The 7,442-nt window shown below is 35.9% G+C and overlaps 1 pseudogene; it reads left to right on the forward strand.

The window, feature by feature from the left end:
- The first annotated feature begins 5,705 nt into the window (after window positions 1-5,705).
- LOC136132567 (proteolipid protein 2 pseudogene) lies at window positions 5,706-6,214 on the forward strand (annotated as a pseudogene).
- Window positions 6,215-7,442: the final 1,228 nt, after the last annotated feature.

Genomic DNA, 7,442 nt, shown 5'->3' on the forward strand with positions numbered 1-7,442 from the left:
ACTGCAAGAAAAAATCACAACCAAGATTCCATACAGGATTTCAAACTTCAAGTACCACTATAGAATCCTTTCTAGAATTTTTCTCTTTTGCTAATGTGAGATTGCTTTGTTTTGGGAGGGCATAGGTTTCAGTCACTACACAGCTCTCAACTTGTTCTATAAGCCACATACTTCTGTATTTAGAAACACATAAACTACTGTAGTTATCTGACAAAATTAGATTTAGATATGTGACTGGGAGTGTGAAATGGGGTACTTCCAGTTCATGAATCTGGAGAGCTTATATTGAAGAAGATTTGGGAAAAGAAGTATTAGCATGGATAAAGAAAGACATTACATAATTATAAATGGGTAACATCAAAAAGATGTAACAAATCTAAATGTGTATGCACCTCAAAATAGGGCTTCAAAATATATGGAACAAAAGCTAGTAGAAATAAGCCAGAAATCCACATATATACATGAAGACATCAACATTTCTTTCTCAGGAATCAATAGAACAATTTAATATCAATAGTGTACAAAAGAACAATATTATCAACCAACCTGACCATATTTACATTTATAGAATATTCCACCATCAGCAGAATACACAATTTTTTTCAAATGCATATGGAATATTTACCAAGATAGTCTGTAGTCTGAACCATAAAACAAATCTTAACAAATTTAAAGAATTAGAAATAGGTGAGTTCATAGAGACCAGAAAATAGAATAGAGATTACAAGTGGCTGAGGGGAAGAGAAAGTTATTGTTTTAAGGATGCAGAGTTTTTATATGGGATGCTGAAAAATGAAAATGTTCTCAAAATAGAAAGTGGTGATAGTTACACAATATTGTGATTGATACTTAAAGCCACTGAACTGTACCCTTTAAAATGTTTGAAATGGTAAATTTTATGTTATGTATATTTTACCACAATAGAAAATATCAGTTGGGGAAAAAAACCCACACATATACAGTATATAATCTGACCAGAACAAAATCAAATGAAAAAACAATTTTAAAAATCAGGAAAATATTTGAAAATTAGACAACATACTTCTAAATGAACCACTTGCCAAAGAGGAAATTTCAAGGGAAATTAGAAAATATTTTGAACTGAATAAAAATACAACATATAAAAATTTGTGAAATGTAGCCAGAAGAAAATTTATAGAACTGAATGCTTGTATTAATAAAGAACAAGAGTTTAAAAACAGTAGCCTAAGCTTTCAGTTTAAGAATCTAGAAAAAGGAAACAAATTTAATGCAAATCAAGTAGAAGGATGGGAATAAAGATAAGAATGAAAACCAATAAATTTGAAAACAGAAAGCTAATAGAGAAACCAATGAAAGCAAAAACTGATATGTTGAAAAGATTAGTAAATTTTATAAATCTCTAGCCAAACTGACCAAGAAAAAAGAGATCATGTAAATTGCCAATCTCAGGATCGAAAGTCGGTACATCACTAGAGACACTATATACATTACAAGGACAAGAGATTATGATGAAAAAAATTGATTCTCAGAAATTAAAAAGTTAGATGAAATAGACAATCTTTTAAAAGACACAAATTAGCAAAGCTCCCTCAGGAAGAAATAGATAACCTGATTATCTACTGATAATAGCTTAAAACTACTGAATTTATAGCTTAAAACTTCCAACAAAGAATACTCTAGGTTTCACTAGTGAGTTATACCAAACATTTAAAGATATTATAACAATTCTACACAAACTCTATGACAAAATGGTAAGGAAAGGAACCCTTCCCAACTTGTTGTATGAGGCTAGCATTACCATGATAGCGAAACAAAGAAGAAAAAGAAAGAAAAAGGGAGAGAAAGAGGGAGGGAGGAAATATAAACATACACACAAAAAACCTTAAAAAAAAGTTAGTAAATTGGGGCTTCCCTGGTGGCGCAGTGGTTGAGAGTCCGCCTGCCAATGCAGGGGACACGGGTTCGTGCCCTGGCCTGGGAAGATCCCACATGCCACGGAGCGGCTTGGCCCGTGAGCCATGGTTGCTGAGCCTGCGCATCCGGAGCCTGTGCTCCACAATGGGAGAGGCCACGGCAGTGAGAGACATGCGTACCACAAAAAAAAAAAAAAAAAGTTAGTAAATTGAATCCATCAATATATAAAAATGATAATATTTCGTGGTAAATTGGGGGTTTATCCAAGGAGTGGAATGTTGGTTTAACATTTAACAATCTATGTAATTTATCATATCAACAGAATAAAAGAGAAAAACCACACAATTATCTCAACAGATGCAGAAAAAACGTCCATACTTGAATTTTTAAAAAGCTTATCAAGCCAAGAATAGAAAAAAAATCCCCGTTTTAATAGAGGGTACCTGTAACTAACATAATGGTGAAAGACTGAATGTTCCCGTATGATAGGTAAAAGGGAAGGAGTGTCCACCCTTATTGCTTCTATCTGATACTGTTCTGGAGGGTGAAGCCTGTGCAGTAAGACAAGATAAATAAATAAAGTAAATGTAGATTGAAAAGAAAGAAAGAAATCTGTCTCTATTGGCTATCAACAGACAGAATATCCCAAAGAATGTATAAAACAGCTACTGGAACTAATAAGTGAATTTAGGAAAGTCATAGGATTCAAAGTCAATGTACAAACATTCATTGTGCTTCTATAAAGTAACATAAACTATTAGAAATTGAAATTTGAAAAGAGTACTATTTACAATAGTATAAAAATATGATATATTTTGGTATATAATATACATGTTAAAAATTATAAGCTATTGATGTAAGAAATAAAAGATCCAAATAAATGGAAAGCATACTGTATTCATGGATTGGAAGTCTTAATATTATTAGAATGTCAATTCTCCCCACACTGATCTACAGATTTAATGTAATCCCATCGTAATCTCAGTAGTGTATTTTGTAGAAATTAGCAAGCTGATTCTAAAATTTATATGGATAAACAAAGGCTGTACAATAGCCAAAACAACTTTGACATAGAAGAAAATTTATATGACTTGATTTATACTTATTATAAGGCTACAGTTATTAGGAGAGTGTAGTGTTGGTAAATATAAACATATAGATCAATTGAATAGAACAGAGAGTCCGGAAGTAGATTTATACAAAATCAGTCAATTGATTGATTTTTGACAAAGTTGTTAAAGAAATTCAATGGTGAAGGGATAGTTTTTCAGCATCTGGTTGTCAAACAATTTGACATCCATATGCAAAACTAAAAAAGAACTATCTTTCTGCTGTTGCTTTATAATAGTATAATTTTATTATGGTCCATTAACATACTTTGTATTATTTTAATTTATTTAAATTTGTCAAGGTTTGTTTTTGCTTCATGTATTTTATTTAAAGCCTTGTTATTAAGTGCATACTCATTTAAGATTGTTATGTCTTCTGGTAAAGTGACCATTTTATAAATCTGTAATGTCCTTTTTTTATCCTAAATAACATTCCTTGTTCTGAAGTCTACTTTGTCTGATACTAAAATAGCCACTCCAGCTTCCTTTTGATTATTGTTTCTGTGGAATATTTTTTTCCATACTCTTACTTTTAATCTATCTAAGTCTTTATGTTTAAACTGAGTTTCTTGAGACCAACATGTAGATTTTTAAAAATTTTAATATTACTTCAATCTTTTAATTGGTATATTTAGACCATTTACATTTAATGTAATTATTGGTGTGGTTAGACCTAGATCTATTATTTTGCTATGTGGTTTTTGTTCTGTTTGCTCTTTTGTTTCCCTATTCCTCATTTCCTGCCTTCTTTTGGATAGTTTGAATAGTTTTAGTATTCCACTCTATTTTATCTACTGCTTTTTTGGTGTTGTCTTTCTCTCTCTCCTCCCTCCCTCTCTCCCTCCCTCTCCCTTTCTCTTTCTGGTCTTTTCTAGGGAAGAATTTCTCAAACTCAGTACAATTTCTATTTTGGACCAAATAATTATTTGTTCTGGACAGCTGTCCTATGCATTGTAGGATGTTTAAAAGCATTTCTGATCTCTACCCACCAGATGCCAGTTGCACCTCTTCCCCAATTATGGCAGTCAAAATTGTCTTTAGACATTGCCAGTTGTCTCCTGGTGGGCAAAATCAGCCCAAGTTGAGAACTACTGCTCTAAATAATACAACAGAAATACTTAACATTTCAGAGTATAGTTAGAGTAATGTTTTACTATTTAATATTTAGAAGTTTTACAATCATATAAGTCTCTTAACCTCCTCCCTTTATACTATACTTGTCATATGTATTAATTGAACATGCATTAAAAAAAAACCCAGTTTTCTATATTTACTCAGATTTTACTGTTTTTGTTCTTCTTTGATTCCTGAAGTTCCAGGTTTCATCTGGTATTATTTCCCCTCAGTCTGAAGAACTTGCTTTAACATTTCTTTTAGTTGGCTGTATGTTCTCTTAGTTTACCTTCATCTGAGAATATCTTTATTTCTCTTTCACTCCTAGAGGATATTTTCATTGGATTTAGAATGCTTGGTCGAAAGTTTTTTCCTATCATTTTGAAGATGTTCTACTGTCTTCTGGCTTCCACAGTTTCCAATGAGAAGTCCATCATTTTTTTTTTAAACGTCTTTATTGGAGTATAATTGCTTTACAATATTGTGTTAATTTCTGCTGTATAACAAAGTGAATCAGCTATATGTATACCTATATCCCCATATCTCCTCCCTCTTGCATCTCCCTCCCAACCTCCCTATCCCACCCTTCTAGGTGGTCACAAAGCACCAAGCTGATCTCCCTGTGCTATGCAGCTGGAGAAGTCCATCATTATTAACATCTTTGTTCTCCTATATATGTTGTGTCATTTTTCCTTAGCTGCTTTTAAGATTTTTTCTTTACATTTAGTTTTCAGTAGTTTGATTATAATATGTCTGGGTGTGGTTTTCTTTGAGTCTATTCTGTTTTATGTTCTGTGAATTTCTTGAATCTGCAAGTTAATGTCTTTCACCAATTTTGGGAAGTTTTCAGCCATTGTTTCATCAAATATATTTTTCTGCACCAATTTTCTTTATAGGACTCAATTGTTACAAACGTTAGACTTCTGATACAGTCCCATGGCTCCTTGAAGTTCTATTCAGTTTTTCTAATCTTTTTTCTCTTTGTTTTTCAGATTGGAGAATTTCTGTTAATCTGTCTTCAAGTTCACTGACTCTTCCCCATGTCATCTTCATTCTGCTATTGAGTTCATTAGTAAATTTTAAATTTCAGAGAATGTATATTTTAATACTATTTTATTCATTTTTTATAATTTATTTTCTTTGCTAAGACCTCCTATCTTTCCATTCATTTTGTTTCATGTGTGTTTACCTTTGCCTCATGAAGCTTATTATAGTATCTGCTTTAAAGTCTTTCTCTTATAATTTCAGCATATGTGTCACCTTGGGGTTGGCATCTGTTGATTTTTCTTTTCCTTTGAGAATTGGTCACCTTTTCCTGGCCTTTTGCTTATCAAGTAATTTTGGATTATATTCTGGACTTTTTGAATATTAAATTGTGTAGATACAGATCCTGTTAAAATTCTCTAAAGGATGTTATTCATTATTATTATCATTATTATCATTATTACTGTTTTAGCAGGTGACAGAACCAGTTAGCTTCAACCTACAAATTTTTAAAATCACTTTGATCCGGCAAGACAGCTGGGTGTGCACCAGCCTCGAGCCTGCAAGCAGATCCTCCCTGCCCCCAGGGACTCCAGCCCCACCATGGCAGATTCCCAGCACACATCTGCCCCCCACTGCTGGACCACCTGCACCAACTTCTTGTGCACCCAAAAGGGAAGTCTCCTGTTTGCTGAGATTATATTGTGCCTGGTGATTCTGACCCTCTTCAGTGCCTCAACAGCAGGATATTCCTATCTGTCTGTGATTGAATTGATCTTTGCTTCTATCTTCTTTGTCGTCTACATGTGTGACCTGCACACCAAGATACAATTCATTCACTGGCCTTGGAGTGAGCCCTCATAGTGGCCATCCTCTACCTGATCACCTCCATTGTTGTCCTTGTTGAGAGAGGAAACCGCTCCAGAATCATTGCAGGGGCACTGGGCCTAATTGCTAAGGGCCTCTTTGGCTATGATGCCTCTGTCACTTTCCCCTTGAGATAATAAAGACATACAGCAGCACCTACTGACCCTGCTGATACCCTGGCCCTGTGTCAGTGTACTCCCTTCATTTCTCTCTGTAACCTGCAAATAACTCCTCTACCAAATTAACTCCTCCCCCTGTCCCTACAGCACTCCCAACCAACTCCCAGCCCTGTATTGAGGTAAAAGTGCTGCTATTCAGAGAATTTATCTTCCAGCCTGGCAATCACCTCTCCAGGGTGTGCCTAGGTCCCCTTCCCTTATGCAGTATAAAAAAGAGATGCCAGTTCTGTCTGGTCTATGCCCCCACCTAAGCCACAAAATGAGGGAGGAGGGTACCTTAGATTTCAGACTCCAGGCCCCAGGTTGTGACTCGCTCCAAATAACCTCTTCAGTGCGGGGGGTGTTTCTATGGAGGAATACATAAATAATAAATGGATTGTTAGAACAGCAACCAAAAAATCCCTTTCTGTGGACAGTGGTTCCAATCTCAGTTCAGTTTCCTAACCTTGCTGATGCTGCTTTGGGTCTGTTCAACCACATACATCTCTAAGAGGTTAGTCTGAGACCTGGTTGGTGGTTTAAATAGTAATTCAATTCTCAAAGTTTTGCTAGGCTGCTTTGGGTCTGTCCCATGCATATGCAGCTCAAGGGTAAGTTAGGGACCTGTCTAGTTTCTTACACAATTTTGGGATATCCTCTTCTCCAACTCACTTCTCTCCAGGATTCCTCCTACACTCTCTGCCCCACAGAGGCCCCCTTTCCCAGTTCTTCTGTGTAAAAAGGCAAGGTTTCTTTTAGAGTTTTAGAGTCCCTGTATCACTGCTGGCAAACAGTTCTGCACTTGGGGCAAAGCCACAGGAGAAAAGAGGGGAAAAAATAGAAAACTCATTCTCAAATGAATTGCTCCTTCAAGTTTTGACTCCAGTCCACAATCCACCTGATTTCATTTACTTTTGAGAGTCCTTAGATTTTTGTGTTTTTTTAAAAAAATTTTATTTATTTATTTATGACTGTGTTGGGTCTTCGTTTCTGTGCGAGGGCTTTCTCTAGTTGCGGCAATTGGGGGCCACTCTTCATCGTGGTGCACGGGCCTCTCACTATCGCGGCCTCTCTTGTTGTGGAGCACAGGCTCCAGACGCGCAGGCTCAGTAATTGTGGCTCACGGGCCTAGTTGCTCCGTGGCATGTGGGATCTTCCCAGACCAGGGCTCGAACCCGTATCCCCTGCGTTGGCAGGCAGATTCTCAACCACTGCACCACCAGGGAAGCCCGATTTTTGTGTATTTTGTCCATAGTTTTCACTGTAATCAGCAGCAGAGATGCGCCATAGTGGATGTACTCTAACTTGGTTGGAA

Source organism: Phocoena phocoena, chromosome 13 (genome assembly GCF_963924675.1).
Source record: "Phocoena phocoena chromosome 13, mPhoPho1.1, whole genome shotgun sequence".
NCBI lineage: Eukaryota > Metazoa > Chordata > Mammalia > Artiodactyla > Phocoenidae > Phocoena > Phocoena phocoena.